Genomic DNA, 9,394 nt, shown 5'->3' with positions numbered 1-9,394 from the left:
ACTTAAGACCCCAAAAGACTTGGACTAAATACAAGCCCAGCAAATTTCCAAGCAGAAGCCACTGTCATTTAACATATAAAGAATTTGGTATAGACAGAACTTCCACCCTGAACTAGACAGTATAAAGAAATAATGTGAAGACATTTTCAGAAATTAAAAAAAAATGCTCAGATGTCACTAAAGAACACAGGGTATTCTCAAATCATTTAGTCAATTTTAGAAGCTGATTAAAGTGGTGACATTCCCCCCAACATTTCAGTAGTTAATGGCATTTTTTGATGAACTAATTCTTGGTCCACTAAATGATAACAGACACTCTTCAGGACTTATCTACTATTTCCTAGCAAGATTAGAGTTGGTGTTACCTGCTGTAATTTTTCTGAAGTTCAGGCTTAGGGTGTTTAAGGAACTAACTCATTGATGCCATGTATCTCTCAAGGAGCACACGGAGAGTTTGAAAAGGGCGCTGGGGAGATGACTTGGGGGTAAAGCACTTGGCATACATGTGTGAGGACCTGAGTTTGAATCCCAGTACCCCAGTAATGCTGGGTGTAGCACATACTTTATCTGTAACCACAGTGTTAGCAGAGCAAGATGGAAGCAGAGGTAGAATCTCCAGAAACTCAGAGGTAAGCTAGCCTGGTAATTGTGGAGGAGAACGACAAAGGGACTTTGTTTCTAACAAAGTGGAAGGATCAACATCCAAGGTTGTCCACTAACTTGCCACACACTTGGGCAAGAGTTTGTCTACACCCCCCCACACACACACACAAACATGCACACACATACAAACATATCACATACATACCACACACACACAAACATGCACACATATACAAACACACATACATATCACACACACACACACCAAAACAAAATAAAAAATTAAAAATAATTAAAAAGAACTTGAAGGAGCCACTCAGTCTCCTGAGCCTGTTTCCTGAGTAAACTACTTGGTTGTTTATGATTCAGAATTAATTACCTTTGCCACATTTCAAAGTAAGAAAACATGGTAGTGATCTATTTTTTTCTAAGTTTTTGAATGTGTGCTTCCTGCTTAAAAGACAGTGTTTGATTGCTTTATTTATTTACACTGGTTTCTGGCACCCTCTCCTGGCCATAGTTGGTATAGCATTACACTGTGTTCCTATATTGAGGCTCCAGTAAAGGGTAAGTTCTAACAGCAGACAGGATCAATCTCTCCCCTGGTGCACACCATGGCTTAGTTCAGAGAACCTCCTTTGCATACTCTCTATTTTCCAAACTTCAAAGGTGAGAGAAGTGGCTGATGGTTTTTACTTCTAGCTTAAAATTTTGTGACTCTGGGTTGGATAGATGGTCCAATACTAAAATAGGTGTGATAAGATGAAAAAGGGAAGAGTTTATCATTTCAATTTTGATTCAACAATAATGTATATTGCTTTTATTCTCTTGACTAGACACTGAGTAGGATTGTTAAGAAAACCACATGGGCTTTCTCTCTCCTCCAATCCATCAAGATGCCCAAAGAAAAGAAGGCCAAGGGGAAGAAGATGACCCCGACCCTTGGCATTGTGAAAAAACAGGAGGCCACAAAGGTGATGAATCCTTTGCTTGAGAAAAAGCATAAGAAGTTGGGCATTGGGCAGGACATCCATCCCAAAAGAGATCTCACTCGCTTCCTCAAATGGCCCCACTATATCAGGCCGCAGGGGCAAAGGGTCATTCTCCATAAGTGGCTCAAAGCACCTCCTGCCATTAACCAGTTCCCCCAGCCCTGGACCTGCAAACAGCTACCCAACTGCTTAAGTTTGCCCACAGCTACAGGCCAGAGACAAAGCAGGAGCAGTAAGACCTGGGCCCATGCTGAGAAGAAAGCTGCTGGCAAAGGGGATGTCCCACCTAAGAGACCATCTGTCCTCCGAGCAGGGTCAATACAGCACCACCTTGGTGAGAAACAAGAAGGCTGAGCTGGTGGTGATTGCCCACGATATAGACCTCATTGAGCTGGTGGTCTTCCTGCCTGTCCTATGTCAAAGATGGGGTCCCCTACTGCATCGTCAAGGGAAAGGCCAGGCTGGGGCGGCTGGTCCACAGGAAGACATGCACCACTGTTGCCTTCACACAGGTTAACTTGGAAGACAAGGGTGCCCTAGCTAAGCTGGTGGAAGCTATTAGGACCAATTACAATGACAGATACAAGATTTGCCGCCCCTGGGGAGGCAATGTACTGAGTCCTAAATCTGCATTGCCAAGCTGGAAGAAGCGAAGACCAAAGAACTCTCCACTAAACCAAGTTAAATGTATATTGCTACATTTTCTGTGCATAAAAATAATTACAAAATTAAAACAAAAAGAAAAGCAAAGAAAACCACATAGGATATGTAGTGTCTGAATAGCTGGTGGTTTAGATACCTAGACTGGTCACTACTGAAGGTGAGCAACCCTAGCAGACTTGTTTTAGACTATTAGGATGGTGTGGTGATATATTGCATACCCTACTAAAGCTTGCCTTGAGGATCAGAGGGCAGAAATAGCCACTAGATCAGACATAGAGGCCAGACAGTGGTGGTACACATCCTTAATCCTATCATTCGGTAGCAGAGATCTGTCTGGATCTCTGTGAGTTCAAGGTCACACTGGAAACAGAGCCAGGCAGTGGTGGCACACACCTTTAATCCCAGTACTAGGAATCACACACGCCTTTAATCACAGGAAGTGATGTCTGGGCAGAGAAATGTATATAAGGTGTGAAGAAACAGGAACTCACTCGGTAGAGGTAAGAACTAGTGGCTGACTGTTCAGCTTTCACCTTGATATCTGACTCTGTTTTTTTTTTATTATTATTATTATAAGACCTTTTAAGATTCATGTTACAGGGTGGCAATGCTCAGAATCGCCCGGGAAAGGATGGGAATCTGAGTTATGCAGAGCTAACTCACATGCTTGTATACACACACTTGAACCCACACACCACACACATAGACAACTGAAGCACACAGCAGAAGGTGAGTTGTGCTGAATCTTACTGGTGTTTGGTTCTAGCCTGTCTAGAAACTGAAAAGAAGACCCCTCAGTCAAACAGTAGAACTGGCTTGGAATATTCAGAACAGGCCATTTGTTGGCATCATCCCATTTGGATTCAACCTTGTTTAACATTTTAAATGTTTTAATGTTTGAGTTCTAAGAACCAGCAAGACTGTCAACTGCAACTCACTGCAACCTGTAACTGGAGGACACAATGATCGTCTATGATAGGGATGCTAAAGACAGGCTCTTATCTTTTCTCTCATGTTCATGCGACTGAGCTACTAAAGACTCCAATCAGTGCCCAAATCCAGTGTCCTTTATTGTCCTCATTCCAGGACAATACTTCAGTCATCTCAGAAAAGAGGTGTGACAAATTCTCGAGATGAGTGTCCAGTGGTCAGAGCCACCTAAATGATCTTTGACAGCTAGTTATACAGCTTTTCCCAAAGAAAGGGGGGAAACTGCAACTGAAGACTATGGGTTATCTAAGTCTCAAGGCTTGATGACCAGGCATGATGGGGTATACCTGTAGGCCCGGCTACTTAGGAGGCTGAGGTATGAGGATGGCAAGTCCAAGATCTGCCTAGCGTCTATGCTGAGTCTTTCAGGAGCAACTTAAGATTCCCTCAAAATAAAAGTAATTTAAAATGTGGCTGGGATGTATCTCAGTGGTAGCGTGCTTGCCTCTCATGCCTGAGTCCAATTCCCATTATTGAAAAAGAATGAAAATTGTTTAAACATGAGTTTTTGAATGGGCTATCCAGAAATGAATAACATACCTTGTGGAGTTGCTGGTGCTGCTTTTGGCCTTAGACCTCCTGTTTTTCTTGCATTTCTGAATGGTGGCGTGTTGTCGTTACTGATCCATGCCAGTCTCGTGGCGTATTTTACGTCTCGGTTAGCCGTTGCGCTTGTCTTCTCTCCATTCCCATCTCTTCCTGTGCACCTCATCTAACACATTTGCTGCATGTTCCTGGAGTGGCCATTATCTGTGCAAATGGCCCAGCGCTTTGTAATTGTGCATTTTACCTACTTGTGTGGCACACTCTTCCCTCTTGAGTCAGGAGGTGCTCGTACTCCTGGTGTATACACCTCCTGGTTTGGTGCTCCGATCTGTTTCCCTTGCTCCACAGCTGGCTTCGCTGAGTACTATTCACGCAGCTTCCTAGGGCTAGGGTCTTTGCTGTCACTGCCCATGCTGTAACCTTCATGGGCCCCCTTTCTGGGAACTCAGTCCTAGGGTTGCTGGTCAAGGGGAACACACACATGCCCTTGTGCACACACGTGCACACACACACACACACACACACACACACACACACACACACACACACACTTTCACAAAGTACTGCCAGTGGGTGGTGGTAGAAATCTTTAATTTTTGCCAGTATGTACTAAGCAAGCTTTCCTTAGTTACCAGATGCTGATCTGATCATTAGGAAACTGGCATGTGCCCATCCAAGTCTCCTTCAAAATCCTGGCTATTCACATCCTTTATGTATAGCAAAAAGGAAGTGCCACAGCACAGGGTTAGAGTAGGAGGTAGTCCTCTGAGGTTACACATATCCGGGTGTTGCTGTTTACTGACTATGTGGCCTTGCTCAAAATTTCCTATTTATAATGAATGATATTAATGATTACATCATAGTTTTGAGAGGATCGAGTGATTTCAAACACAGAACGTTTAGAGAGCCTGGCAAAACAAAACATTATATTCAGTACTCATGCCAATTAATCAAAAATATATACATGAAGAAATATAAGCAAGAAGCCATTAATATAAATTATTCTAAGGGTAATTCTCAGAATTCCTTCTCGGATGCGTGGTTTGTGTGTTATCTGTCAACCCTTTGTGAGTCTCAGCTGTAACAAGTGTACCAAGCTGCTTTGCCATCTGGATCACTTCATTAAATGAAGCTTTCTAGTCAAACCCTTTCAGTTATTTTGACCATACACTTGGTAGGCTTTGGAGTTTTATCTAATATTGCTCTCCAGTGTGACAGAATTACTTTATATTTCTCTTATATTTAATTTCAGATATCCTAGAATGCTGCTCCTGGGATGTTTCTGTACTTTCCTGAACAAATTGATTGGCAATGCCTTCTGTTTACTCACTCAGCACACTCACATTTGAACACCGGGGGGGGGGGGGGGAGTGGAGAATATGAAGCTGCGGTAAACAGCATATCAGTCAGTGTGGGAGACAAAAGGCTGAAAATATTCATGCACATTCTCCACTCAGTAAGAAGTTTAAGTGGGCAAAAGCATAGGATTGAACAGGTGGAGAGAGAGCCCTTTACTTCAGAGTGAGACATGAGCTGTGTTCTGGGGTGTCAGGGAAAAGAGTTCAGGCAAACAGAAAAGGGGGCATTCCAGAGAGATTGCAACGTGGTGAGCAAAGGTGTAGCATGTATTGTTTTAGGGGATACAGGGTGAGGCAGTGAGGAGACTCATATGAGGGAAGCAGAGGGAAAATACTGGTGAGGATGGGGGTCTTTGAAGGCCAAGCAGTGACACTGAGATACCAATGTCACACAGTATCCAGAAGATACTCACTGCTGTCCCATGGGAATGAGAAGCAATGGTGGAGGGGGGTGCTAGTGTGCCGGCATTAGTTAGTGTTCTGTATATAAAGTGTGCCGGCATTAGTTAGTGTTCTGTATATAAAGTGTGCCGGCATTAGTTAGTGGTCTGTATATAAAGTGTGCCGGCATTAGTTAGTATTCTGCCTATAAAGCGAATTGAGAAGAGGGGCAAACTGGGAGGGCAGCAGGGACAAAATCACCTCTAGCTGTGAGGACATGACTACAGGATCAGGTAACAGAAAGTACAGGATGGCGTGACATTTGGGAGGGCAGAGATGACAGGATGTATGTGCTCTTGAGGAAATGAAGCACAGAGGAAGCTCCAAATTGTGAGAAAAGGTGGGAGTCTCATAGAGTAACTGTACAAAAGTTATAGACGGCAACTCAGGCTTAGAAGGAGCTTGACACCTGTTGAATGACCATGCAAATATGTGGAGTTAGAAGCAACAGCAGGACCCTCTCTCCAGAGGAAAGTCCTTAGACAGCAGGGCTACAAACTGAAGGGTATTGCTATCTCCCATTTAGGGCCCCATTCCCAGTCCCCTCAAAGAGAAGGTAAATAAGCACAGAAAACCAGAAAGGGAACATCAGAGAGAGGTAGGACAAGCGGAGTTTGTGTCCTGGACTCTTAGGGGGAGGGTGGAAATGTCTGATGGTATCCGATGCCACAGAAATCACATGGTGGTCAGAAATGGTGAAGATAAGGCAATGTGAGGGTTCTATAATATTTATTGATGGGGAGAGGGTACACTGGTATCATCCCTGTGGCAAAGTACTTACAGACAAGATGCTCCCACATTCAACTGAACTTACATAATTTTATGATGTACAAGGATATATTTCTCAAGAGCTAAATACAAACATATCCATAGATGCTGCAGGGAGGCAAAAATAAGCTCACAATTCCACTTGACGTTCAAGCATTGGACAACCTGAGTGTTTGACCTGAGATCGTAAGGGTCTGGGGGCTATTTGGGTTTTAGGAAACTAATACAGAGTTTAAGTTTCCTTTGTAAAAAGGTTTAGGATCATTCTCTCAGTTTGCATAGATTTACGAGTTGTGTCACAATTATCTTTTAATCCATAAAAGTCATTAAGCTATCTTGAAAAAGTATAACCAATGGCTCAAAATATTTGAGTAGACTATTTATTTTTTTTCATGCATTTGAATGTTTGATGCTTTTGAACTTGCTCAGCCCCTTGCTTTGTGCTAGGATAAAGAGAGTTGGTCTTAGTCAGATCCTTCTCAGGCTAATGTTGTTGGTTAAGAAAATCTCAAATCAAGGCTGAGTCAGGAAAAAGAGCGTCTCCGGGTTGAACAAAACCATACGGCTCTCAGTTGTCTAACTTTGCCAAGAGACTGTCATTGTCTTCTCCATGAAGCTATGAAATGTCTATTTACTTGAGGCCCAAAAAGAGGTAACAGTCTAGGAAGACAATAGTCACTACCACATGAGAAACAACCTGATATGCCCTCCTCCAAAGTCTGGCACGCAGCGCTTATGAGGATTTTCTTTTAGCTCTGAGTAAAAATCAGAAGGTAGGTTTCAGTTGAGATGCTCAGAAAACACTAGTCGAGTACTAGGACGGTCACTTTGATGACTGGTGTATCTCTAAATCATCACGGTACCCAGTCACATAGTCTGTGTGGAATAAAGGGCTGAACCTTAGGCATCATCAAATTCTTCATTTCATTCTCATGTGTTTGGAGTTTCCCCGAGGTGTTTTCTTTAATGGACCATCTGAACAGGGTGTGGAATCATGATGAGATTTTTCGAATGACCCAATCCAAGACTTCTGTGTGTTTTAATAGGGCATTCAGAACAACGAATCTTCACACTCTACCCAACAGATACCATCATCATGGTTTTCTTGTTGACTCAAAGCTTCCCTAGCTTTGACAGATAGAATCTTGTTGGTAGTGTTATAGCAGCACACAGGGCAGGGAGCTTTTCCTGTCCAGAGGAACAGTTTAACCTGAGATGCCATTGGAAGTTTAAAACAGCAAAGGATGTTGTAGTTATCCACACCACACAGGTTAATGGAGTAAAGTTCTAGCATGGAGCCAGGTTGGTATCCATGTCATGATAACCACAGGCTTTCTCTATCTGATTCTTTTTTTTTTTTTTTTTTTGGTTTTTCGAGACAGGGTTTCTCTGGGTAGCTTTGCGCCTTTCCTGGAGCTCACTTGGTAGCCCAGGCTGGCCTCGAACTCAGAGAGATCCGCCTGGCTCTGCCTCCCGAGTGCTGGGATTAAAGGCGTGAGCCACCACCGCCCGGCTCTCTATCTGATTCTTAAAGATGTGAAAATTTGCATGCCATTGGGTTTGAAAGAGGAGGTAAAAGATCAAGTTGCTCAGACATAGCTTCCTGCATCCTGGCCATGTGGGTGGGATAAGATATAGGTATAAACTCACCAATACATAATCAAATGATATGCACAGGATGGGTTCACCATAGTGGTAGACATGGAAGCTCCTGAAACTGCTACCAACTCCCTAGAAAGCTCACTAGGAACAAAGAATGTTCACTCTTTGTAAGAGCAGTTTCTGTAGCCTGGGACTAGTGCAATGTCTCCCACTCATCCCTTTTCAGGATGTTGGGAATTCTTAGATCTTGTCAGTTCCTGAAACAGTCTGAATACTTGCATTTAGTATTTCAAAAATAAAAAGTAATTTAAATAAGGATTAAACAATTAAAAGCATGTTGTTTTGGATGAGCATAGTAGGGTCACTTAGGAAGTTCAAGGCAAAATTTATCTGAGCCACATCCTGTTATGTTATGTCCTGTGTCAGATCACAGTGGAATTTCAGAGTAACTACTTCTAAGGATGTGGCAACCAGCTTTTCTCAGTTTAATACGCGCTATTATTAATGCTATCTGGAGAAATGGGGATGCAGATATATTGCCTAGCATTTGCAACGGTCAGAGTTTAACACCAAACACAGCAAACAACAACAAAACCAAAGCAAAGAATGCAACCCCCTGTTTGTCCCATCACTTTTCAACACCCCCTACGCTCTCATGTCAGAAGTGATTTCCTTTAGAAGGTTCATCTTGCTGCACTTTGCTTGACTAATTCCCTGAAAAGCTGCTGGTCAGTGGCATTTTACGTTCTTGCACCAGACTAGCATTCAAAATGACTAAGCCTCCTTGTAAAGGATCTCTTGAGAAAACAATGGGTCAATAGAAATTTCCCTATTAACACTTAAAAAAAAAAACCCAATAAAACCCAGTTATCTATCAGGAGAATTTGAAGCATAAAAAAAAGAAATACATTCATGCATATTCTTGATCAGTGTATATTGTATACAGAGCTCTATTAGTAGAAATTTCTCAAAATGAAATGTGTTTGTATGATGAATTCACTTCTAGCTACAATGGCTCCATGAGTTGACTTTTCTATTCCGTCTGATCTAGTTTTTTTATGTACTTACAAACATAAAAAATGCCAGAAAGAAAAGTGACCAAAAATGAAGCTGTCGTGAGGCTGATTATGAGTCATACGGTTGCCAGTGATTCACAGGCTGAGTGTCCACAGCCAGCGATAGAGGGGGTCTCCCCACAGCTGTTATTTGTGCTCTAGTAATTGCTGGTTCCCAGGAAGCACTGAGTGACCAGCAATGACTGGGATGGAGGGATGGTGAAGTAAGGCAGGACCATGGAGCACAACCCAGAGATGTGGAACAAGCACATGTCTGCACAAATAACAACTCCTATCCAAATTGTTTCAAGTAACATGTCCAACTGGAACAAGACTTCAGAAAGAAAAAACAGCCATGAAAAAGAATCAGTGTAAC

The 9,394-nt window shown here is 42.6% G+C and overlaps 1 pseudogene; it reads left to right on the top strand.

The window, feature by feature from the left end:
* Window positions 1-1,464: 1,464 nt before the first annotated feature.
* Window positions 1,465-2,280, top strand: LOC102926240 (large ribosomal subunit protein eL8 pseudogene; annotated as a pseudogene).
* Window positions 2,281-9,394: the final 7,114 nt, after the last annotated feature.

The sequence above is a fragment of the Peromyscus maniculatus genome, chromosome 5 (assembly GCF_049852395.1).
Source record: "Peromyscus maniculatus bairdii isolate BWxNUB_F1_BW_parent chromosome 5, HU_Pman_BW_mat_3.1, whole genome shotgun sequence".
In the NCBI taxonomy this organism is placed as follows: domain Eukaryota; kingdom Metazoa; phylum Chordata; class Mammalia; order Rodentia; family Cricetidae; genus Peromyscus; species Peromyscus maniculatus.
Note: the sequence above shows the minus strand (reverse complement) of the source record. Positions and strands in the feature narration are given on the sequence as shown.